The sequence below is a fragment of the Passer domesticus genome, chromosome 3 (assembly GCF_036417665.1).
Source record: "Passer domesticus isolate bPasDom1 chromosome 3, bPasDom1.hap1, whole genome shotgun sequence".
Classification (NCBI taxonomy): domain Eukaryota; kingdom Metazoa; phylum Chordata; class Aves; order Passeriformes; family Passeridae; genus Passer; species Passer domesticus.
This window is the reverse complement of record NC_087476.1, coordinates 12,187,150-12,214,066: the sequence shown is the minus strand read 5'-3', so window position 1 is coordinate 12,214,066 and position 26,917 is coordinate 12,187,150. Positions and strand designations below refer to the sequence as shown.

Here is a 26,917-nt window from a genome sequence, read left to right as displayed (position 1 = left end):
CATTCTGGTGCTTGCTGTGCACTATGATGCAGAATCAGGAGCCCATCAAACACCACCTAGTAGCCCATGCCAAAAACTGGGTGGAACTCATTTAGAGCTGCTAATTGCCTTCGCTCTGTGGAGAAACTGTGACCCTCATCAGTGGGAGGGCTGTGCTTTTTGTCAGAATATGTCAAAGGAAGGCAGGCAACTCCTGCTTTATTGTAAAAGACAGTCACTGAGAAACTGCAGAGTAAGAGAGCTCAAGGACTTTGTGAAAAAGGCACAGAGTTGTCCAGATTTGATCTCTGAGCAAATCTTCAGAGAATCACTCAATTAGTCTGCTTTTTGGAAAAACTGGAGATGAAGCTTTTTAACAGTGCAAAATTAGGCAATGAATTCAGGCATGCCTACCTACAGTCACTGGCAGAAGATGGGAGAATACCACATACAGTCATTCCTTAACAACCAGCAGGAAAGTGTCTGCAGGTTTGGAGGACAGCCTAATCCCTAAGAACTGAAGTTATCTTCTTCCAAACTCATTTATATCCCTTCCCTTCAGAATCTCTCATGCATGCATGCAGAAAAAAAAAAAGAAAAGAAAAAAAAGAAAAGAAAAAAGAATTAAATGTCTGATTGCAATGTCAGTTGAAGGAAATACTACCACATACTTTGTTAGTAATGCCACATTAAACACAGAGAGCAGAATGTTTTTTATCATGTACAAGAAACAAGGGTACCTGAATAACTTCCCCCCACAACCCCTCCCTCTGGCCCCAACCTCATCTTGTGATTCTCTCTAAAGCAAGTCATATGGCAGCACTTTTCTCCTTTTATGGGCAAAAAAAAAGGATAAAGGAAGTCGGCAGCTGAGCAGGACTGCAGTGCCACATGAATTAAGCAGCTCAGAGCTGTGCTGCTCCTCTCGCATCCCCACCTCAGTGCATTATGGATAGGTACTCTCAGAGAGGGACACTGAATCAACTTCCACTTAATGCATATATAATTACATGTCACTGAGTATTTCACACTTAACTCGTCACCACAGCATGTATTAAAACCCAAAGGATATAAGGCATGTAATATATTTGCATTTGCTTATCTACCATCTCCTTCCTTTGTGTGAATGTCCTGTCAATAGCAGGCAAACCTCTTCTTTGGGAAACAGCTGTATAGTATGACACTGAGCAGCAATTAAAATTATAGTACTTTCTGCTGCAAGAATTTCCATGTGTTCCACACTGCCCCAGTGCCTACCACCCACACCCACCTCGGTCCTTTTCACCAGCAGCTCTACAGGTTGGAATTGGGGAAAGTTATTAATAATCCAGTTTAGCCAATGTGGCACTTTTTTTGAGAGAGAGAACTGTGTAAATTTCATTAGCTCAAAGTAGGGAAAGGTAAATGACACACAAAATTCCCTATGTATCAAAAATAAAAGCCTTATTATTATTTTATCAATGGAAAGAAAGGAATCATTGTTTCTGCCTCAATAACTGATACTAGACAATATGAGGACTCACATCCATTAGCAGCGACAGTATTGAGAAATTATATAGAAACACACCTCCTTTCCATCAACATGTGATGGGATCAAGAAGTTCTAAGAACTCCCATCTCCCACACAAGCACAGGCAGCAGGATCCATCAACCAACAACAGTGTGCACATGGCCACAGGCAGAACACCTGCTGCGGGTCTTGGAACACACCTGTCAGCCTTACAGGTACCACCACTGAGTCAGAGCCACCCTGCTTTCCTATAGCTTTTTATGCATACTCAGAAATTCTGAGTTATATTTTACTATTACAACTTAATTTGACTACTAGAACTTGACTACTTTGTTTGAAAGTGATGCTGAAACAACTGAATTCAATTACATCAGCTAGGCTTGCTGGGTCACAGCCCACACACTTCAAAGCTAAAATGTAGATAAGCATTTCCAGGGTCAGAGGTCCTGTCCTTAAAACTTTTTTTGGGATTTTTTTTTAGGAAGGAAGCAGTCTCCTTGGTTATCAGATCATTATCAGGTCAGATCAGATGGCCAAAAGAACAGAGTTCAGTAAGGAGTTTAAAATAATCCCATCATTTTTTGAAGTCTACCACTCTCTTGCACGAAACATGGAATTTGTTAAATACATGTATATAATTCTTATTGTTAAAGATTAACTATTTACACCTTAGAAGTTTTCAAGTGTTACTACAGTATTTCATTCTCTATTGACAAATGTAATTTCTTTATAAACACTATTTCTTTTAAAAGTAGTATTTAAAATCTGTAGGTGTCCCTTTGCCTTATGAATAAATTAGAAGACACTGAGTAACAGCAACCGACAAAGTACAAACACTTTATTACAATTGTGGTGACTCAGACTGTCAGGATTTGGCAGCCCACAGTGTTCCTCAGCAGCAGAACAAAAGGGGATTTTTTTTTGGCAGTTTTACTTCTAGTTCAGTAAAGGACAACATGATACTGTCTGTGCCTTAATGAATCAAAACCTCTGTAAAGCAAAGGCATAAGTAGTCAGACCCCAATCATTTTCTGTCTCACAGTATAAAACCAGACAAACATATTACGTATACATCTAGGACCTCTAATATGTGTGCTCTGTCCTTGTCTACCAGGGAAAAAATAAAATAAATAAAAGCAGGAAAATTATCTAGCTACATAAATACAAATCAGTTCTACAGGCAACATAGTCCCAAAATACTTCAAGATCAGGAAATATTTTCTGCTTTCCTGTTGAATACAAGAGACATTGATAAAAAATTCTAAGTGGATTTTTAAACACCTTCACTAACTAAAAACATAAACCCCAAAGACCTAAGTATTGCTTAGGTCTATAATAACACAATCTCTAATGTATTCAGAACATAAAACACATTTTGAGGGAGACTCATTTTCCAGCACCCCCCATCATGATCTCATCTGGAACAGCAAAACCATCCCTGCAGTAATTGGTATTACAGAGCCCTGCAGCAGCACAGCCTTAGGAGAGGGAAGCATTCCAGTCAGTCCTACAGGGCTTTTATGCTTTAATCATAAAAAAACCCCAAGGAAAATAGTTACAAAATATTAGAACCCATTTCCTCTGCCACCATCAATTCTTAGGGAGAGGATTACAAACTTATTTCCAGAAGCTTCTAAAGATGCCAACGTCCATCATGAAAGCTGTATTTGAAGAAGTCGCCAACTGCCTACAGATGATCCTTGAGCAAAATACTGCAATTACAGAGCAATACAGTACAGACTGTGTGTATGTGGGAGGGACAAAGTACAACTGAGACAAAATTAGACTGTTCCTGGAAATAAAACATAACAAATTTAACAATCTAGCCATTTCAAATCTAAACAGATCTCAACAACTCTGAGAAATGTTATCGAATTTTCCCCTTGCAATTGCTTCCCTCCCCAGTTTCCACAGTATTATAGCAATCCCCTCTGAAAAATTAGGACCAACTGATCACCCATACCAAATAAATATCACTGTATGTCTCCCATGGAGGCTATTTAAATACAATTCTGGAATCAATTTACTGGAGATAAAATCATAAGAATCAGTTACCAGAGAGAATTTTCCTTCTTCTCCAAAACCAATTCTGCTCTGTAAGTGGCACCATCACTCAGCATTTTGATAACAGCTAAAAAAAAAGTAATGAATTTTTGCCCCACAGCTCTACACCATTATTAACATGCACAAGAGAAACCAGAAGATGAACTTTCTCCACTCTTCCCAGAAAGCCATTAACTCAAACTAACCTTCCAGATTTTATCTGGGGCAGCTGCAAAATGAAAATTATAATGATCAAGCTAGGTATTAAATACACTCACAATAAAGAAAATAAAGCAGAAAGCAGGTTTGCTCTGAAATATCTTTGAAAAACATGAAAACAACCCTTTCCTCCCATTTCTCAGACTAACCACATACAGCTTAGGCAACAATAGTCTTAGGACACTACTGGGCTCAGTTCAGTTGCAGAGGAAAATAATACTGAGCTGTTTAGAAACATCCCAGCAGGTGCTCTGGCACATGGGTCTGTGCAGGACATGGGTCTTCTGGCCTCCTTGCTCCTGCTAACCAAGTATAGATGCAACAGTTGTTGCAAAGCATCTCATAAAAGACAAAACAATTACACCGGATAACTGAATCAAACCAGACTCAAACTGCATCCTAAAACCAAAAGAAAGACTTTCTCCAGAAGTCCTCAGTCTTGCCAAAGGCTGGCCTTCATCCCTTCAAAATCTACACTCTTCCTAGATTTACTTATCCATGTAAGTCTAGAAACCCAAATTGGACTCACAGGAGAATTTTGAGCATGGCTGCAACAAATTTGGGTATAGAAGGGAAAGTAAGATAACTGGGATGGCAAGCAGGAAGCCACCTAACATAATAGGTAAGAAAGTTGTGAAAGCTGTACCTTAAACTGATGTCACCTGTTCCTGGAAGCTCAAGAGGTACCTATGTTATTAAAAAGGGTTGTAAAACCCTCAGGCCTCTCTAGAAGCAAGATACATTCCTTTCACAAGCTCCTGAGGAAAGGAGTCACGCAATGTTGAAGTTTCGGATGAGAGGGCAGGAGCATGCCCTCAAGCACCACGGAGCCATTTAAAAGCATCAGGAAAGCAACCACAGAGGAAGTAGAAGTGGGTGGTAGGCTCCTTTCAGGTTGAGAGACTGCCTCCCAACCACATCTCTGCACACCAGAGTAGTGCCCTAAACCACAGGCTATTGTCTGTCCTAAGACTATTCCTGCAGAAGTTATGAAATGGAAAAATATTTACTGGACGAAAGAATGAAACACCTATAGAAACCAGATTTCCCTCCCCTGAATGCCTTAATCACAGAGCAGGAGTTTAGACCTCTGGCCTAATTACTGTTTTGTTTTGTTTTTTTTTCCCAAAGGCTGCAGGTGAAATAAAGGACAGCTTATGACACTCTGCTTGTTTCAGTCTCTTGGGAAGAGGGTGATGTGAGCTCAAGGTACTTAAAGCTGAAAAGGACAGAGAATAAAGTGTCACACTTAACGAATGTGGGATGCAACTAATGCACCATAAAAAATGAAGAGGAGAGAGATTAACATAATTGCAAATGCTTTTACTCAAGTTTGAGTAAATAGCTTACACTTAGTTCTTAGCAAAACAAGCTTTTCTAATCCTGAGGGAACATTCCCATCTCTGGATGCCAAAGGCAGTGAGGCAGGAGAGAGATTCCACTCTCCAGAACAGTCTCAGTGGTTAACAGCTATGGACAGATGCAGAACAGAAGCCCTCGTGCATCTCGTTTTCTTCACAGTAAAAAATGTAGAAAAGTGTCCTTTCAGACATGGGTTTTAGGACCATCAACCTCAGCTTTGAGGCATCTAGTTGTAAAATAGGCCACTCAAATAATTTATGAACTCGGGCAGAAATACAGCAGAGAGAAGAGTTCCCCCTGCCCCCCCCCCCCCCCCCACAAATCCCATAAATTATATATAAGAAAGCTTCTAACAACTATTTAATCTTTAAGTTAAACCTATGTGTATCAGAGAGATACAGGACAGTAGAAATTACTTTTATCTCAAATGTCAGTTTAAGTCTACACATTCCCTTAAAAACACCCAACGACTTCCACAGTGTTTTTATATTGTGCAAACTTGCACTCTGTCATCCCAAGCTCATCACAGACAAATGGGATCAAACTCAAGATTTCAGTATGTTCCATGCCATATTCTAGACACGACAGCTCCCATGCTGAGTGGATGCTATGGATGCTCTTCACCAGGCCTGAGGAACACAGGTTCATGAATCACATTTATTAACCCAAGACTTGAACCATACCAGACTAGCATTTATGATAGGCACACTTAACACTACAAGCTGCACTGCTACTGGAACCTTCAAAATTTAATGTTTCACACATTATAAACATCACAAATTCCTTAGACAGATTTATTCAAATATAAGACTAGGACTTACGCATTAGCTTCACCTTTTGCACTGCTGCAATCCAAACCATGTTGTTGAAATCTGTCAACCTGTCCACAATGAAAAGCACTACCAAAGTACTATTATGGACAGGAAAAAAAAAAAAAAAGATAATATGCACAAAGAAGTTCCTCAGAGCACTGGCTTTCTAGTCTATTGACAAGTCCATAAATTAGACAAGAGTATTTCAGTTGTTAGCATGCCAAAGTAACCATTCCTTAGTTAATGTAAGGCTGAGTGATGTTTAACTAAATCTCATGGTTGCTATCTTCATGATGGCATAATTTCTAAACATTTTAAACCCACAATACTAAATAAAAATCTTTCAAGCATTTGTGTGTCAGTGCTGCAGGGTCACACCAGTCCTGAAAGGTTCTTGTCCTATACCTATTACTGTTATTTTTTCTGTAGGATCAACTACTGCTACCAGTTTAAATAAAGAACTTATATTGAGCAGTATGTACAAATAGAAAATAAGACATGTTTTTCATTTTAATTGGAATCAGAAATTGGAATTTTGTCTAAGTAGAAGAATGGTAAATTCCTGGTACTTCATAATAATTAGGACCTGTACAGCTCAAATCATTCAGATTGCTCTCGTCATCATTCACATGAGTGCAGAGCAGCTTCTATTACAATTTTAATTTAAACAACAAAATTCAAATTTATGACTGCATTTCTTTGCAGCTCTCAAACAGCCCCATATATTAAATATTTTAATTCATGCCTCTCAAACTGTTTTCTCTGATTTAGTGTTACTGTTTTGCATTCCTAGATAACATAAGTAGAAAGCACTGCTAAAAGAATGATTGATAATATTGAAATGGATCCAAATACATACTGAATTCTGTAACAGAGGAAACACTAAGATGTTTGGCTGCTTCAAATTAACATACATTGTTAGCATCAATACACCCCTATCCACTGACATTATAGGTCCCAATAAAATACCCTGTCTGTCTCCAGGGATTTTAACAGGAGACTTAATGATGTCTGGATCATATACAGGGTTTGGATATAGAATAGCATTTGTCTGGTTTGTATAAAATGTGAATTGAATGATTAGGTTCATGTGCTACTGCATGTAATATACATCTAGCGCTCAAAAATGCTAGTAATTCCACAAAAAATATTTTACAGTTTTTTCAAAAACTCCAATTAGAATGGCATTTGGAAGTAGATAAAAATATACTAAAGAGATCTTACTTATACTACCTGTACACCTACAAAATATTATTTCTGTACAGGAATGGTTATTCATCTAAATAACATAGACCATTCAAGCTCATTTTGTATATCACACAATGTGGAAATCTGCAACATACTGCACATGCAAATCCTCAATGCCTTTGTAAGGTTGCCATACTGCTGAGGACAAGATATTTCAGCCTGACAAAACAGCGTCAAAACTGATGTCATGAGGACAAGCTAAGCACACTAACAATGAATTATCTTCTCAGCACTGTAAAATTCACTAATAGACCCACTGTCATGGCAAAATGACATCTGAAGACAGTAATTATGCAACAGTATCCAAGATGATCACCATTTTTTCTTTCTGACTTAATCAAGGGGGTTTTATTCTAATTACTGGTATACACTGTCTTTTCAATCACTTGTGGTTTGTTTATTTTCAGTTTTTAATAAAGAGCAGAAGTTCTGGGGGGAAAAAACAAAGCATGACTGCAAAAGCAGCATAGGAGGGTACTGAAGAAGTACAGAACAGAATACAGGAAAATATTGCACAGTCTTTGAGAAACCATGTAAGTAACTCAGAAAGCCTTGCTTATACTTGCCATAGTTCACATTAAGTGAAACTTTAAAGAACAGCAGTTAAACTATAATACAGCAGTTTAAGTTGAAGAATAAAAATCTTAGAATTTTATTCTTCATTGGTACTCTATGCTCTTTATAAAATTAAGTCAAACCTATCATGATGTTCCCATAAACTGTAATTTATTTTCATTAAAACATTTTTCTAAAGTCTAACAAAGGAAAGAGTAGGACTTTATAATTAATTTTTAATGTTGGCCTGGTAAGATGGGGGATTGGGGGTATTACAGGAGAGTAGAGAAGATTTAAATGCAAGAAACTACAAGTTTCATTTTTAAAATTACTTTAAAAAGTACATTGCTGACGTAACAGTCTTCCTTACATGTTATAGAAATACGAAAGTAACCATAACAGAGAAAAAGGAAGTATCAGCTCAGTTCTTCCCTGTGTAACAGGAGTTGGGGTATTTTTGTAGAGCTGTGCTGAGCATGTGAAAATCTTTGTCCACAAGGCAACCTCATGTCACGACAGCATTTCATTCCATATCTCCCCTCCACCTAAGAGTTAACTGCCAAAGTAATTTTAATTTTTTATGGCCTTGCAGATGATCAAAACAGAAGCAAAGCAAAGCAATCTCTGTCCCCCTTAACCTACCCTTTCCCCACACACATATAAACCGACTTTAGAACTGGTAACAAAAACAGAGTGGAAAGATGGTCTGTATGGCAGCTAGAGACAGGGAACAGGCTGGAAATCAACTCACAGCACCACCCTCGGCAAGTTATTAGCAGCACCACTGAAAGCCTGTGCAGTTAAGAGCCTCGCTGTGTTGCCAGTGAATTACAGAGCATTCGATTTTACACAGTAGCACAATGTATTACTGAGACCTTAGCAAAACAAACCCCAGATAAAGATAAATAAAAACAAACAGTCTTGGAATCAAATCAGGAGAAAAATAATAATAGGAATAATAGATACAAGGGTGCTATCTGTTCGCTGTAACACCTCCCAACATAGACAGCGATTTAAACGAGATGGATGCAGCACTACAGAGCCTGCCTTTTATCTCCTATCTAGGTACATCACGCTGGAAACACCACGCTTATGGCACCCTGCATCCAGCAATCACCAGCAGCTGGAATAGAAAGTTTTCGGTATAATCTAAGTTTGAAGCTTAATCTCTCTTTTATCTCCCCCGCCGCACTCAGCCCAGCCAGGCACAGCGACGCGCCGTCTGACGGACACCGCGGGCCAGCGCGGAGCTCCGCCGGGCTCCCGGGCCCTGCCGCGGGCACAGCCGGCTCCGCACCCACTGCTCGCCCCTGCGGCCGCGGCGGCTCCGGCACCCACCAGCCGGCAGCTGCAACGCGAAGACTTCACCCGGGAGGGCCCAGAGTCTCCCCGGCTCGGCGAGGCCACTTGGGAACCTCCGCTTGGGCTCGCACCGCACCCGATGCCTCTCCAAGCCGGGCTGGGGGCGAAGCCAGCCCCCGGCGCTCACCGCCGCGGGGCCGCTGGCAGCGCTCCGGGGCCGGCGCTTCCCAGGCAACAGTTGGCCGTGCCCCTCTGGGTTCCTCCCGCCACCGCCGGCAGCCCCCGCGGTGCGAGGGGCAGGGTTGCCGCGGGGAGGGTGCCTCGGGGCCGGGGAGCGGGCACAAAGGCGGCTGGGGAGGCTCAGAGGGCGAGGGGAGCGGGGAGACTCCGGGGCTGCAGCGCGCCGTCCCCGCCCCGCCGCGATGCGGGGGCGCCGAGAGAAGGAGCAGCAGAGGCGGCTCAGCCCCCACCCCGCGCAGCCCCGGGCCCCGCCGTGCCTCCCCGCTCTTACCTGGGCCGCCCGTCGCCGCTGGCCGCCGCAGGTACCCTGGTCCATCCCCCGCCGCTGCCTCCGAATCAGCCGCCGGCGCTGCGGCGCGGCCCAGCCCGCCCGGCCCAGCGCGACGCTGGCAGACCCGCCCCGCCCCGCGGTGGCTGCGTGCGGCTCCCGCCGGCGGCCGCCCCGGGCGCGGCTCCCCCGGACCCGCCTCCCGCCGCCGCGGGCGAGGCGCCCTCCGATGGGGATGGGAATGGGGCTAGGGATGGGAATGGGGATAGGGATGGGAATGGGTCTCCGCAGACCGTACGGGGGGACGCCCTGGCTCCCCAGCCGGCGGGTCGGGGCGCTGGGCTGTCCGCTCAGCGGAATCGGGGCAGGGGCGCGTGTGACTGTCACCCGCGCTGCGCCCCGCCCGGGGACAGCGGCGCTGACCCAAACCCTCCCCGTTTCGCAGGGATCCCATCCCCCTCTCTCCGGTGGCCTCTGTTGTGGCGTGGGGGGAAGTGGGACGGGATGGTTTCTGTGTGATTCTGTGACTCTGAACCCTGGAGTTTGGAACTTCACATACATTTTTTTGTGTTTCTGGCTTTGCAGAAGGCAGCGCTTCCTCAAGACGTCAAAACCAGATCTGAGCCCATTCACAGCTCGTGAAAATACTTTGTACTTCCTCTTGCTGTGCTGAGGGTTAAATGAGGTTAAAGTCGCCAGAATGGCTGTGCAGCACTTGGTTTCCCCCTTCCCCAAAAGCCAGTCTGTGCGTCATTTAGAGTGAGAAAGCAAGAAAAGGAAAACAAAACAAAAAGTGACGATATTAGAAATAGAGTACAGAAATACCTGCTCAATTGTTCAAAGGGCTTTGCTTGCTGAGCTCTTTAAATGTGAGAAGCTGTGATGCTGACCACAAAGCCATCACAGCTCCGTGCCAGTGAAGCTGAGAGTTCACACACAGCTGCGTTCTGCCTCGGGCAAATGTGTTGAGGAGAGCTGTGTGCTCAGAGAGGTGTGATTCTCATGAATAAGGCAAGTTTTGGAGCGCTGCTGAGTGGTTTGGTGGAGCTGTGAACATGTAGGGCCTGCTGCTGCCTTGACCCTCTGGCCTGTCACCCCCTCTGAGCAAGCAGCAAAGCAGCATCGCTTTCATGATTTAACTTCTCCCTTTACTCAGGCTTGATCCAGATGTCCTTGAATCGTTCTTTTTTTGGTCTGAAAATTCCAAATTGTCTAGTTAGAAAATAAGTCAAGTGACATACTTAGCCTATTAAAAGGCTGTGTCTCTGTTCCTGTAGCACATTTAGTATAGCTACCCTTACAGCACCCAGCTTAGTAGAACACTGAGCTGCTGGCTTGCATTTTTTTACCCACAAGTCTCAAAGTACCTTTTAAAAGAAGTAAATAGCATTGCTCCACTTTCAAGCGGGAAGAACAGTCACGTGGAAAACTTGAACCAGGAGAAAGAACTGAACCTCAGATTCCCAGCTAGCAACGTAATGTCCCCTTTTAATTATTTTTCTGGGGCATGCATTCTGACTGCTTTATAATGGTTGTGTCTTGAACTGGATGCTTTTACAAAAGAAGAGGCAGCTGTCACCTATATTTTGGAAATATCCTATCCATCTATGACTGGATGCTATGTATGCTCTCAAGTTGTCTGCACTGAATACATCAAGGACTTAGCCAGAAGAATATTTTTATTCTGCATACAGGTAATATTTAGGAGTTAGAAAAATCCAACTTTTAAATCCTGCCAAAATAAAGGGACTGCTAGATATTGATGAAATGAACTGTAGAACATCTACATGTAGGGTCACATACTACCATAAGACTGAAGTTGATCAGCCTGTAGGGGAAATGGCAGGCAAGTGATAGATTTCAGATTCTCAGCTTTGGACAATGACGTTAGAGACCAGGAAACAATTATTTAACTGCCTGCTGGGGTAGTAGCCACAACTGTCTGTGTGAAACTATTATCTTAGTGCTTGTGTGAGACAAAATCAGTTTGCAGCACATTGGGTAGGGATCAGATTCCTCAGTAATGGAATTTCTTATCACATAGACTCTGTGAGTAATCCCACATATCAGCCAGTTTTTCTTTGAAAAGATTCAGGATACCCACGATTTTCTGTCTTATCTCTGCCAGCCCTGTCGCAATACCTCAAGAACCCTAAACTTTCTCAGGTTGAAGGATGTGCTTGCATTTACACTGGCGAATTGTGCCTCTAAATTTGGGTATACAGACACCTCTAGTCTGTATATTCTGTATAAGTCTGTGATTTCTTAGACATTATTTACGTGTCTAATCTCCTATTACAGGCAGTACTAAAGTCCAGGTCTGGTGCTTTCATGAAGTAGTTTCGCACATCACAGGAAGCAGGTAGGTATCTAAAATCAGTTCTCTGGTGAGCAATGCAATGGGCCAGCCAGTAACAGTCTGGTTATCACAGCTTAAAGCTACCCCAGTCCTGATCCATGGGTGGGATGAGCACAAACATCCAGAGATTTTGAAGTTACCCTTGGGTGTCTTGCCTTATTTTCTACCCATCTTCCAGAAGAACCTGTGGGTCCTGTGGCCTGTAGATGTAGGTCACAATGCCCATTGCTACCTAGGCGAATCTGTCATCACTGCAGTAGAAATTTGAGTCACTTAGCTAAAGACACCTGCTGACAGACATCCAAAACTTAGAAGTCTGAATCTCACACTGAATCCCATCCAAACTGATTTGCAGTCTGAAATCTGAGGGGATTTTTACACATTTTATTTCATGGTTAGAACAATGTATACACAGCCAGTTGCCATGGCTCAGCTGGGACATAGGAGCATAGCAGCAATCTCTGGAGTTTTTTCGGTGCTGGTCTTCTAATATCTTCTGAAATTTGAATGGTGCCATGGATTCTTTTTTTTTAAAACAGGAATGATTCATAAAAGTCATCTGCAATACTGGTAAATACTTGTGTTTTTATCTACCTGGAAAGTGTTGTTTAGTCTTTTGTAGAGTATGGTGCCTTGCAAGTCCTGAAACTCATTGCTTTTTGCAGAATTGCATTCAAAATCACCTGGATGCCACCAGCAGTCGCCGAACAGATGGGCAAACGACTTTTCAGCTTTTGATGTTTAACTTGCAAAGCAGAACTAATGTATTTATCTAGCACTTTTCTCCAGTATTACACGTGGGAGTTTGTTTGTAGAATAAAGGGAAATCTTCCTTAATGTTCATTTTGGCTCTGTGCAGACTGAAAGGAAACAGGTTATTACAAAGAGCATTTTGAGGAAAAGAAAGGTTTAGAGCTCTGTTCAGAAATTACCAAATTCAAAGCAGAGGGTCTTTAATTTCAGTGCCCATTCCATCAGCCCCTTAATCACTTCCTCAGTCTGGAAGCCCTTTATTTTTGTGGTTAACAGAGAAAAAAAGGATAATTATATATTCTATGAAGTAAATTATATGAATATTCAATACAGTCCTGTCATCACTTGTATAATTCACAGTACCATTGATATTGTTTGCAATGGCAACTTGTGAAGAGGAACCGCAGTGCTATTTTATAATTTAGGGACATAATCTTCTTTTTCAGTTATGTGACTGAAAATTAGGAATGAAGCCAGTAGCTTCCAAGACACAACAAATCAAAAGAGGAGAGGAGGGAGTTAATCTATAATTTTACAACTCTGAATTGTGTCTGAAATGGTTTCCTATGAAAGAACAGTGCTGCTGTGGCTTTGTCAGTATTTTTCTCTCCTATTAAAGAACCAACCATTTATAAGGGGGTAAACTTCCTCATTTCAATTGTCTCAGTTATCTTCAGCATGAAGAGTTTTTTTTGGTTTTTTTTTGTTTTTTTTTTCTCTCAGAGCACACTGAGCCTTGACTGTAGTAACCCCCAGTTTCTCTCTTGTATCAGCTGGCACGTGACATTGGCAGAGGCACGGGCAGCCAGCCCTTTGCTGACAAGGGACCAGCCATGGCAGGTTAGAGCAGCTACACACTCACCAAAAAACACTGGAGTCTCATCTGAATACAGCTGGAAGTCTGATCCCTGTTTGTCTACCTGTTTGGAAGTCAATGTACAGGATATATAATCCCCTTCTAAAGACATGTAACAACTTGAATAGCAAACAATAAAAATGTAATTATTTTATGCATTAAGTATCTTCATTAGGCATTCAATGCAAATGAAATAAATTTACTCAAAAAAGTGATATAGTTTAACTTCTGGTACATGCTTTTAAAAATATTGATATGTATGTGTACAGCTTAAAAATGGAGATTTATAAAATACAATGCTTCAAATAAAAATAAATTATATTTTTGTCATCTTTAGCAAATCAGAATTATATACATTAAATAAGAGTTTGTCAGTGTCATTGTATAGAATGTGGCTAGATCCTAAAACTTTTTATTTTTGGCTATGATTGTCAACTATAACTACTTTACCCACAAATTATTCATGGAAAAAGCATAATAATAGTGTTTCTGTACACTGATAGATGCTTGTTGTTAAGGCTGTAGTACTGAAAATTATAAAAACAATTAACAAGAAGCTTACCATTTAAATTCAAAAGTTTATAAAGAAGCAAGCATGGAATATTCACTTTGAATGCTGCTTCTGCAGTAACACCTCAGGGTATTTGAGTAGAATTACATTGTACAACCATTAGTTCAGATGTGCTTGAAGTAAAATTCCTTTTGCCAAACAAATATTAATAATTTCAATAGCTCACTGGATATGTAATGTTTCATTTATCACTATTAATGTTAATAAGAAAATGTCTAAGTTCCAAACTACTTTAAGCTGGTCGGCACAAACCCATTTTCATTTGCATCGAGCAAGATGTATCCTGGCAACCGTATATTTTTGGATTCGTAACAATTTATTCTATTCATTTTATGCAAATGAGGTAACCAATACTGCAGGAATCATGAGAATACAAGATGGATAACTTCCATCGTTCAGAGCTATAGATAGATGAGTAGGAATTTATATGAGTTAGTTTTTAAAAAAATAATCTGTTAGACATTTCCTTCGTCGTATTTATCTAGCTTAAATGTGTATCTGTCATGATTCACATATTTTTTGACTCAAACATGGAAAGCAAGCATCAGCCCCACCTGAGTCCCATGCCATCATGATTATCCCAAACCACAGCCCAGCTTCTTCTCTGTTATTTTCTGTGTGGAAAATCCTGTATTTTTCACCAAACTCTCATATAACTTATGGAGACAAGCTGAGGAGCAAAGGCTTTCAACATTCCCACACCTCGGAATGCTGACTTGAAAGCTTGAGAAGCTAACACAGCATCTTCAGCAACATGAAGCTGAAGTGCTATATATATGTGTTGTATTGTGTGTGAATGTCATTGAAAGGACATTTTTCAGAGAGCTGGCTTCTGGTTTTGGTGGTTATGTTAGTTATGTCAGTTGATTTTTTTACATTTGGTATAGAATTTTTTTTATAGAAACCTGTGTATCTTTGGCATACTACAGTATCAGAAAACAAATTCTTTAAATTTTTGGTAAGATCTATGGAAATCATCAGGGACAAAGCTTGTTTGTATGTACCATGTATAATACACTATAAATGAAGAATTGTTTATAAAAGTTGATTATTCTTTCCAGTTTTTTAAAATTAGTTTTCCTCAAGAGCTCTCAGCCTGGCCCAAAATCAGAGTCTGAATACTTTGAACAGCCAGGCCTATGTGGTTCCTTTCAAAGCAGCAACCATAAATGAAGTTTTTTCTAGCAGCATGGCTGGTAAGCTGAACCACAACTCTACAGCAACTCCTCAGTGAACATGATAGCTATTGTTGTTCTACACCTAAAATTATTTTCCTCAGCTGACTAGCAGGACTCAGTTATACCCAGAACAAATTCAAATTAGACAGCTGAAATGGTCCTCAGTCACTTTTCCTGTGCTCATGTCAGAGTTAAATGTACATATAGCAAGAGGACTGTTTCTGAAGCAACTCCTGAGCCACTGACTGTTGGTGGCCTAGGACCCTTCTTTCAATTTACAGTCATATAGCTACAACACAATATTCAGAATATGCTTCAGGAAATAAGCAGTAGAGCTTTCCTTGAGTACAGCAGGCTTTTTCAAGGAGAGGAGGACAGAGCTGATGGAAATGGAAATTTCAGCCATCTAATTTTGCCCCATTGCTACATGGCAGTCACCAAACTTCAATTGAGCTGAAATCATTGAAGGTCATTTAAAAGGCCAGGACTCCAGTCTGAAGATGTGTGAAGTGGTGAGCAGTTGTTATAGGAAATTACACAAGTGTTTCATGTGACAGTTGGGTTGCTAAATTAGATTTGTGTCTTTTGTAATAGGAAGAGCCAGGCTTTGAATTTCCCATATTATATCAGTGTGGATCCAACTTTTGCAAAATCCATATACATGAATGCCCATTGTTTATAGACCAATTCCCCAAGCCTCTGCTTTTCAGCCAGAAAGAAGGGTAGATGCCCAACTGGACTATAGGAAATGTACATGAAAATCTTGATTCTGATATTTCCTAATTCCTAAAATCTTAACTTTGCAGCTTTAAATACTGGTTTTAGAGAATGCTTTAGGTATGCACCATCATTGTTTAAAGAATACATCAAACCAAATATGACCTAATACCCTGTCTTGCATTAACTATTTGGAAAGGATTTGCAGGATGCAGACCCTCCTTTGCAGGGGCATTAAGATGTGAATAGATGTCATCTTCTCAGTTCCATCGTATTGGTACCACCACATCTCCACTCACAGCTTGCCTCTGTTTGTTGTCCCCAAAGATTTGTGGGGGTGATTTGCTATTGTAGTCAAAATAAGACAGGTCGGATGAAACAGTATAAGTAGTAGTCCTTTCCTGGGTCACTCCATTTTGACTGAACCATATTAAGATGTGCTCACCCTGTCAGCTCTAAAAGGAGACGAGTAGATGTGACAGCCTCCAGCACAGTGTGGAGAGAGATGGGGTGATTGTTCCTGGAATGGGCATCTGCTTAGTGCCCAGCCAACTCAAGGAACTTAATAAACTGAGTAAACTTAATAAACAATTATCTGGCTCTTCTCCTATAGCCAATAACTTAAAGCACATGCTATAGCTTTTATCAAAGTCACTTGGATTTGTCTGTTCTTTGCTGTATCAGGATGTATAAAAAACACTTGGTGTAAATCTAGTGAATTTTTTTCTGCAGGGCCCTTTTTTCTCTTTGTCTATGTTTCCCAAAATGTAGAACATCTCTACTACATGCAAGCCAGTAAGAGTCTAACCTCTCTCTTTTTTCTATTTTTTATTTGTCTGAGAACAAGGAAGATAAGTTTAAAGATGTATTCTGTGTCATTTGACAAAAAATCCTCACATTCCTATAATTATTTTTTTCACCCAAAATCTGAAGAATCAGGAATGCCACCTCTTTAAAAAGGAGTGAAAAAATTCAAAGAAAATATAAGTGTATCAGTACTGTTAGATTCCATTTGAGATGGTGCCAACATGAAAAAAATTTAAGCCCTCTACAATTAGGACTTTCCAAGCCTAGACTATCATTAGTCTAGCATGTTATATAAACAGCACAGCAATAGAAGTGTTAGGAACATTGAGATAATGCTTTCCTCACTTCCAAAAAGTGCATTTTTATTTTTTCTGTCTTATTAGAATTAGAATGATTAAAGCTCATATACTGTCCTTTGGCTAGATGATCTTAAAAAAAACCAAATATCCTTATTCTTAGTATTTTGGCCTTTTCTGGCATCTGAACTAGAAAAGCTGAATATGCTCTTCTGTGTTCTCTAAATAACCTTACATCTCTTCTTACAAGCACTGAGTCTATATGTAAATGAAATAAAATCTCACTAAACTGAAAGGTAAATGCAGCAGTAATTATGTAAGTCAATAGTCAGCAGTCAAACGGATGTTTATAATGAACATAGTGAATTCTGAGTCAATTATAAGGATAAATGGAAGTTTCATTTATATGTGTGGAAACAGACCTGTGTCCACAAAAAAATTGAAAAATCTTAGGCTCACAGGATCATAAAATAATTCCTGTTGGAAGGGACCTCAGGAAGCTTCTAGTCCAACATCCTGTTCCAAGTAGGGCCAACTAAGATCATGTTGCTCTGGTGTTTATCCAATTGGATCTTGAAAACCCTCAAGGAAGTAAAGTGCACAGCCTCTGTGTGAAAGCTGTTCTGCTTGTGACTGTCCTCGTGTTGAGGACACTTACAACCAGTCAGAACTTCTGTTTTCAGCATACATGTGTTGAAACTTCTCCACCTGCCACACAGCACTCAGGAGAGCCTGTCCCTCTCTTAGAATCAATCACAGAGTGGTTTGGGTTGGAAGGGACCTTGAAAATCAGCTAATTCCACAAGGCTGTGTTGCTCAGGACTCCATAAAACTTGGCCTTGAAAAATTCCAGGGATGCAGAAGGGATGGGTCTTCTTGATAATATTTTCAAGGGCCTTAGAGAGCTGCTATTAGTTCCTAGTAGTAGAGATAAGCAATTGATGGTAAATGTTTGCCTCATTTTCCCCATCAAATGCTATGATTAAGAAATAAATATCTTATGCCATCTCACTTTCTTCTGTTTATCCAACAACATCACCTTTCCTAATCTCATCCCCCTCCCCATTTTATCTTTGGAGATCCATTCATACCAAAGCCCACAAAGCCATCTTCCATGATGATGTTGTCTTGAGCTTTCATTCTAGGGAGAGGAGCTTCTCACTACTGGTGACAAGAGCTCAGAGGGTCTTGTTGCATTGGTACTGCTTCTTGCAGTGGTCCTAGTTAGACATCCAGCAGTTCTGCCTTGTAGAGTGATTTCAGTTTGTCACTTCATTGCAAAATAAAGTATGTTTCAGACAACAGGTTGTGTAAAGTCTTTTTTAGCTCATTAATAAGTGGCAGTAGAAAACTGTTTCTCCTATGACAAAAATTCTGTTCATACAGTTGTTAAGGGGCAACTGAGCCCTGAATTATGGAACAATTGATTTTGCATATATAAATATATAATATTATATAACAAATGAAGCATAAAAATGGAATGAAGCATATTCTTTAAGTCTTTAGGAGTATTTCCTGCATGTCTTTGCTTAAAATTAGTGGTTACTGCTGCTGGTAGCCCTTTAAGAAAGATCTGTTAGAACCAAGAGCTCTGTCTCAGTGCAGCCTTAACAAGAAAATGCTTAACTACACCACAGCTTCTATCACGATGAAAATTGAAAAAGGATTAAAAAAATTCCTAGAGAAGACAGCCTCTATGTCTCAAGGATGGCACAGAAGAAGTCAAGTAAAATAGCTTTTCTTGTCATCATTACCAGATCAAATCACAAGCAGATCTATCTGCAGCACAGAGTTTGAAATTCAGTTAAAATCTGGGGAAAAATTATTTAGTTGCATGCTAGTCTTGCTAGTAACACATGCAAAGCAGAAAAGAGCCCTGCCTTTTTCTGAGGTTCAAGATGAGGGAATGAATTTCCTTTCTGTGTGTTTTCTATTTGTGCAGCCATGATTACAGATGGTATTTTCTTTATCCTGAAAGCTCAGCAATAATAGAGAAAGCCATGCAATTGACAACACTTAATGTGCCATTAGAGTTTTTTCCTTCCCAAGCATTAGTTTGTATCACATTTTGTGCTGAATTGTACCAACTCCTTCCCACCAAATAAAGCACAGCATAAAGAGAAGGCTTAATGCAAAAGAGTCAGTGAGGTAATTAGTATTTTATTCAAACAAGGAGATTCAATTCATGCAGTACCCAATAAGCATTTCCAGCTCTGCTTCCCTGACAGTCTTCACTATTAAGTGAGCACATCTAGCTTGCAGTTTGCTGAATAGCACGAAGATGACGCCATGGGCCACGCTGCTGCACATGGCTTGCAGTCCATTGATTACGCTACAGCAAACAGAGGGGGAAAAAAGAAGAAGGTTAAAAGTTGTATTTTAACCTCTTAATGGCCATGAAACCTACAGAGTTTAGGGTCTGTTCCAGGGTTTCAGTGTCTGGCAGTAGCAGCTTTCAGATCTCTAAAGGGTTCCTCTCCCTTGGAGGGGAACTGCCCTGTGAATATCAGGGAAAAACACAGATATGCATATTCAGTCCTGGGCACAATAGCTCCATTCTCACTATCAGGTCAGCAGTCAAGTTCAGTGTAACTCCTCCTTCTGTTTCTGAATCAGGACTTTATGGAAATGCTGAGGATTTTTAATAAAGCAACTCTGCTGTGAAACAAATCTGCCCTTCGTGACAGCTCTTTGCTAAGCAGCGCCACTGCAAAGCTTATTAAGTCAAAATTTTAAAGTTCAAAGGCAGCATCAGGTTTCAGTAGGCGTCTCTCCTCATCTGCTCTTCACAGCAATATAATTTGCTACCACCCATATTTTTATTACACAAGTAACGTCTACAAGCTCTTGCTGTTGTAACACTCGATCTATTTTAGTAACTAGTGAACCATTCGCACATTTTTTTTTTTTCCAAAGCTAGAACTTCACATCTTTATACTGATTCTCAGCCTTTTTGTTCCTAAATTCAGGTGCACTCAATGGTTTCTAACTGGTGGCAAGCTCTTCCATAACTCTGGAAATGGTCATTTTCAGTGATCCGTACCACTGCGCAAAATTAAATTCATGCATCACAGAGCAGAGAAGAATATTATTCCATGATTCTAAATTCAGTCATTCATATGAGCTGACTTATGGTCAAATCTTGCTTCACAGAATATAATTTATCATGTGGGTAAATGACATCCTTTTAAATTTTAGTGTTATAGCCTTTGCAAAAGAACAGTTGCAGGTGATTCTGGGGTGAAATCAGCATCCAAAACTTTCATTTTTAAAACAAAGATGCAAAGCTTGCCATTTCTTGCAACTCTCAAATTAATAGATATTTTCTTATTGTTTTTTAGAAAGCCTAAAAAAATTTTTAAAAAATAGTCTTTGCACCAATTCATGGAAATTTCTCCTGGTTTTGTATTAATTTCAGTGCTTTGAGTTACAATCACATGGAGCCCGGTTTTTAAGTGCAGAAGACTTGTAGGAGAGTTAAGTGCATGGAAAATTATTTCCCTTAAATTTCCAGTTCTTCTGGTGCCCATCTGTAGGCAGGGTAACTGTGAGCCCTGCAGTTCCCCCACTGTTATGAATCCAGCCACTGGCTTGAATGTGGTGTCTCCAACGCAGTGATTGTGTCTCTGGATCCATTTGATGAGGATTTATGAATGCAGACTTACTGCTGTCCTTCTTTATCCCACAGTAATCCTGTAGATAGCTGCTGAGGATCATTGCCCAATGCTACTGGATGTTACTTCTGTGTCCAGGAATCCTTCCTCAGCCACTGCCAGAAAAATTCATCTTAAGTCATAATTAAAAGGTTTTGGAAAAAGTATTTTGAAGACAGCCAGTCTTCTCAGTGAGTAGAATGCAGTGGATTTAAAAAAGAAAAAAAAGTGGGCTTTTTTTAATTACACCCAATAATTCTTCATAATCTTCTGTGATCAAGTTCATATGTGATCAGTGAGCTCAGTAGAAGCTGGGTGGGTAGATCTGAGGAAAGATCTCACTGATACATTTTTTTCCCCAGGGTAAACTCTTATTTTTTTTTTTTTTTTGGTCAAAGTTTCCATTTTCTGTGGAGGAAGTTTTCATTAAAAGAGCTTTGGTGTCTGAAATGGCATGTGGCATATCATGGGAGGTGACAGTAGAGTAAATAGGATGCCTGCTAACGAAAGTGAGTTTCCTTCTACACAGTCATTACTTTTGTCATGCTAACTTTCCATATCCTGTAAATATGAATCTCACCTCAAGCAGGAAACACATGTGCACACATTCTTGTCATAGAAAAAACTGATAGAAGGCAAAGTTAGCGGGCACTGAACTTTTAGTCTGCAGTGTTTAGAAAAGTCACAAATATAACATGAGGAGATTTTATGTAGAAAACATAAAGCATGAAGTTGTAAAGTAAGAATTGAAAATGAGCAGTAATATTAATTAGATTTTCTTAAATAAACCTGAGCATTCTGAATCCCTTTCCTTCTGGTTGTAACCATTTCTTGTGCATATAACAGAACCCCAAAAAGCCTCTAATAGTGAGAATTCGTCTTTGAAGTCTTAAAATGTTATGATACTGTATGTACATAGACACATAACTGTCAAGGGTATGTTTATGTTAGTGCAGGCTGATAAAACCCAAACTGCAAACAAAGTACTTGCATGTGTACAGTGACGTGTGCTCTTGTATATACAGAAATATTAAAACTACTTTAAAGCACAGCAAAAGCCCATCATTTCACAAACAATTGTTCTCAAGGGGACTTTATACCTTGCACAGAAAAACATTGCAGACATTGTATTTTAATAACGTTTGGGAGTGGAACTTCAGGGAGCCATGGGAGAATCCAATGAAGAAAATCTCTGGTAGCTTTAATTACTACCTGCAGGCAGTAAGGAAAACTGTGACTCCATCCCTGATTTCCCATTCACAGCTGGAGCATTAGTACTGTGCTGTGCTATGTGCATCTCAGCAAGTCATAATGGCTATCATGGCCTGGATAAGTTGCTAAGAACAGCAATAAAGGGCTGGGATAATTGACATAGCTATAGCAGTGATATGTGCTATGAAGGAAAGAAAAAGAAGAAATTTCACAATGTGTTTCACAAAATCGTATTGTGATTACAGAAATATTTTTTTCTGTAGCAGCTGTCACCCCAAAACATAGAGATCATGCTTGTCGTGATAAGTGCAAGTTGTATTTGTGACTGAGGCTGAAATTAGACATCTTAATCTGGAAAGTAGTTCTCAAAATCCCCACTTTATTTCACAGATACCACAATATTTTATCAGTTGTGCTTCCTATAGCCTTGGTTTAAACCTTTCCTTCTAAAATTACTATAATTTTATAGCAAGCATTTACAAATCAAGCCCATTTTAGGAACCAGGAAGAGGCTCTCTGCTTCAGCCTGGTGATGAGCACAAACTGTCAACACCTTCCTGGTGCCCAGGGAGGGTGGGAGCAGAGCTCTGCCTGCCAGCTCAGCCTCTCCTTGGGATCGAAGCTGCCCTTGCAGGTCCCCTGCAAAGGACACAGCATGTTGAGCTTCTTCATTCATTTTCTGCAGAAGGCACCGTGGGGAGGGCTGGGGGTCTCTGTGTTTCAAATGAAGTGTCATGGAGTAGCAGGGTGCAGGGCAGGAGTTGGGTTGGGGAGCACCAAGGGTGCCCTTGCTCTGCCAGCATCACTCCCCAGTGCCAGAGCCCAGGATGGGGGAACAGGGTCAGTCATGGCCCCTGCCCTGGTGCCACGTGGCCAGGGCCAGCAAAATGCAGTGCTGTTATAATTATTTAACAGTATATTTTTGTTAGAAAGATGAGTTTTAATGGAATTTAGTGTCTCTTAGGCTCAAGCAAAAGTTTTCTAGGAAAAGCAAAACTCCTAAATTCTGTCTTCCCACTGGTTATGTCAGAAAGTAGTAATTATTTTTCCTAGCTCTTTTTTGTACATGTCTGTTCTAAATCTTCATCAGAGGCCAGTGTTTCTGTCAGACCTGCAAATGCCTGCAGCAGCATTTAATCACTTTTGCCCCGTAGGTCCATATGCACTACAGATATTCGAATGTAGTGTGAGGTCTGTCACAAGTCAAATGTTTGTAGGCAGTTGTAAAGGCACAGATTGGTTCTTGATCAAACCTTGTATGGCTTTTCTTCTTTATAGATACACACTTGCAGTTACTCTTGTTTATAAGCATGCTAAAATAAAAGGAACAGAGTGTAGGGCCGGTGGCCCAACTGCGACCAGAGAGGTCACTTGAGAGAAAGCTTAACTGTTCAAAGAACTGGCAAATATGGGTCTTGGCAGCTTCTGTGCAACCAGTTCTAAAAAGCCCTTACAAAAGATCTAGTGAAATAGGATCTCCTTAAAAAAAAAAAAAATTACTGCACATACTAAAGTGCCGATTGTAGGAAGTGACACTAGGAACATTAGATGTCTGTGTCATAGTCAATGAGGACAGCCCTTAAGAGTCATTGCACGTTGTTAAAATGTCGCTACTTTTTTCCTTTTTTTTTTTTTTTTCCCTTTGGGATGCCTTGTAACAGAGTCAGACCAGTTATGGTAGCAGGCTTAGGCTGCAGGAGGTATTCATTCCAACTGTGACAATATTTGTAATAGAACATTCCTGGGAGGTCTACTGGCTTATTTCAAGATGATCTTTTTTATAGATACTATCTTTCATATGAATACATGTTCAAACCTTTTTTTTTCCCTTTTTTCCCTTTATTTTTTTTGTGAAAAAAGCTACGATGCAAAATTTAGGACAGCAAAATAAATTCAATATTCACAACTTTCCCAGAGACACAACAGTTATAGATAATATAGAATGCATGGAGGTGCAACAAAAAATGCCATGTTACAATATTCATCAATGTGCTTTACAGATAGAGCCAAAAAGAATTCCTAGGGATCATAACATCCCTTTTAATAAAGACTCACATCTCCCTGACTACTGCAAACCACAGGACCACAGGTTATTTTTGCTATCTCTTTTTCCTGTTTATGAAGCTTTTTTTCTTCTGGGTCTCTCAGTTTTCCATTCACATGAAACCAATAGCAAGGTGTTAAACATAACTTTAATCCATTACTGCGGTGTCCAAATCTTGCAAGTTCCAGGCTTTGGGGATGTAGAAGCAGGTCATCCAACTGGGAGTTGCTAAATCAAGAAGCCTTCTTATTAATAAGGCATACAAGCCTTTTTACAAGTAAACAATACTGCCATAAAGGCTTAGAAAATACAGTTTTCATGTAAATACTAGTAGCATTTATGTAACATTTTTGTAACATTTATGCAATACTTAGATTCTGAAGATTTCTCTCATCCTTTGTCTGACTAACTAATAGATATTTCACAGTCCTCTGGCTAAGGATATGTGTATAACTCCTTCAGTATTAAATCTCCATGCTGCACAAGAACTGGCACAAATCTGAACTCATGAAGTTCTTCTGACCTGCCATTGAAGGACATTCAGGTTTAGTCCTCCATGTCTTTTCCTTCTTTAAGGATTTCTTGGTCCTCCACTCCATCAGGAAGGTGTTTTCAACTTTCCTGTCATTTTGTGGTTGTTCAGCCCCTTGTGCTTTAGCAACTTGCATATGCATATGTCATGGCCAGATGCAGCAATTTTTTGCCTAGCAGTAAACATGTGACATTTTCTTGACACCAAAGGCAGTTTGACAATGAAGCTCCCTCATCCCCTTCATCCCTGCTTTCTACACTTTCTTCTGCTCCTGTTTGCTGAACTTTTAGATGCTGCCAGTTATTTTTAACTTCCATAATTTCACTGATCTGTGTACAATCCAGTTTCACTAGGAATTATATTTACATAAAGGAAGATTTGATGAATTGGATCAAAAGTGAAGAGAATTATTCTATGCTGAACAAAGCATTTGCTAAAATATTCATTCCAGCAAGGCCTTATTCAGCTCCCAGTCTTTGTTTAGAGGACAGAGTAAATTTAGTTCTAGGACTCCTAGTACCAGAACAAAATAATCACATGATAATCATAATTATTCTGGTATAAACCAGCTGTGTAAATTCAAGCCTTTTTAAATGATTAATTTATGTGAGGCATGGACCTTGCACTGCTAGGTTTGATGCATAGTAAGTCATTGTCTCTCTGGTCCCCTTTGTGCTACATAAAATGCTTGCTGTTCTCCTGTGTTCAGAATGGCAGAAAGACATAAAGCCAACAAATTTTGTGCCATATGTTTGAGACTAATGCTCTGAAAGCATGATTATCTGCTTCTTTTTAAGCCAAATAATTCTAAAATGCTCAGTTGAGTATTGATGATGATATACCTATTTTCCCACGGTAAAACTTTTCACTTGTTGAGACTTACAAACAATAACATGCAAAATGATGATCATACTTCATACAAATATGCAAATGAAATTAATCTTTCTGACTTCTGACAACCCTGTGGTAACAAGTTGCTTAGGAAGGAATGCAGCTTCTCCCTCCAATTCTGTTCTTGAGGGATACCACATTGTATGATTCATCTGACCTGACTTTAGATGTGTACACCTGAGTTAGCCATACTGTATAAACAATCAGGAGAAATGGGCATGTGATTCATCTGCCTATTTTGACCATGTACTTTAGGACACATTTAATTGCAGTCTAAAAATGTGTCGTGGCCTCCTTGACTAGAAAATTATTCTGTGAGATCAGACCATATAAAAGTGTGCAAAATAGGGCAGATGAATGCCATTTGAACTACCTGAAAGCAGAGACCAGACTATGTAAGACATAGTCTTGCAGAGAGGGAAAAAGGATACTAAAGCTACTCAGTGCCAGGAAAGTTATAGATGTTAGGTGCTTGCTGAGCCATTTTTGTGCTGTAAAAGAATACTGAAACTCAAAATATCCTCTGTTCACTTGCTCACACATAAATATCCACTGCTTTTTTGGATGCCTTGGACATTTAGGAGCCTTGAAGAGATGTGTCAAATACAAAGGTGATCCAGGCCATTCTGCAGTGGGAGGTAGGGACCAAGTGAACACTACCACCTATCTAACAATCCTAGAAGTCACAGTGTGGACAATCACATCAGCTCTTTAGTGCTCTTCTAGAAATACATCTGGGATGGAATTCAGCTTCTGTAGGAGTCTCTACGTGTGCTTGGTGTTTATTATTGTCCAACAAGACTATCCAGTCCAAAGGATGTTATCAGTGAAAGAGACTTTATCAAGTGAGGTACAGATACTGAACCCTCCCCAAGTTCCTGTCCAGCTGAGCTAATTTGTATTCTTCTATATAAAGTTATATAGCAAATTGTATTGACTACACAATGACCTCCAGTGTTCCCAGTCAGAATGTTGTTGCTAAACACCTACCTTGGCATATTTAATGAATAAATAAAACTCCCTTATCATCAATTGGACCAACTTTATCATGATGGCAAAATTCACACTTTTTAATATATCATTTGAGCTGTTACTATCTTCTCTCTATTCTGTGCTACAGAATGCTGTTTCTGTGCTGTAAAAGTCAATCAATTACAGTAGACTTATTTGGTCATATTGAAATTTTACCAGTTACCTTAATGCAGGTGTGAAAAAGAAAAAAAAAAGTCCAATTTTCAAGTCCAATACATACTGGTTTATTCCTAATCCTCAAAACCTTGGTTTTCCATTTAAAAATATTATTCTGTTTCTTGTACAGTTTTTAATGAATGTTGTGAATTACCAGAAAGATTTAAATCTAATTTGTGACATTTTAAATTAAAAAATAAATATAATTATGTAAATATATAAATATACATGGAATAGATGCAACATACTTCATATTTGCATGTGGCAATTTAGAAGTGTACTTCTAATGGAATTAGGAAATGGTTTTTTTCATAATTCAGCT

The 26,917-nt window shown here is 39.9% G+C and overlaps 1 protein-coding gene and 1 long non-coding RNA gene across 13 annotated transcripts in view; one reads left to right on the top strand and one right to left on the bottom strand.

Moving 5' to 3' along the window:
* Positions 1–9,700, bottom strand: part of CYRIA (CYFIP related Rac1 interactor A) — a 55,955-nt gene extending 46,255 nt beyond the window's left edge. For 5 of the 9 annotated variants that reach the window (XM_064411892.1, XM_064411898.1, XM_064411895.1 and 2 more), the window contains exon 1: positions 9,542–9,700. The gene's annotated coding sequence lies outside the window, so the exon portion shown is untranslated. Of the gene's footprint in view, positions 1–9,066; positions 9,399–9,541 lie in introns of those variants that run through there. The other 4 variants (XM_064411897.1, XM_064411894.1, XM_064411893.1 and 1 more) reach the window with 4 other exon arrangements.
* LOC135296007 (uncharacterized) lies at positions 1,953–13,660 on the top strand. Of its 4 annotated transcripts, none has more exons than XR_010358056.1 (6): positions 1,953–4,960; positions 7,581–8,870; positions 10,124–11,232; positions 11,840–11,900; positions 12,437–12,467; positions 13,424–13,660. It is a non-coding gene; the product is annotated as an uncharacterized LOC135296007 (long non-coding RNA). The 4 variants fall into 4 exon arrangements; XR_010358055.1 differs by lacking the exon at positions 1,953–4,960 and having other exon boundaries at positions 7,374–7,706; positions 8,794–8,870; XR_010358054.1 differs by lacking the exon at positions 1,953–4,960 and having other exon boundaries at positions 7,375–8,870.
* Positions 13,661–26,917: the final 13,257 nt, after the last annotated feature.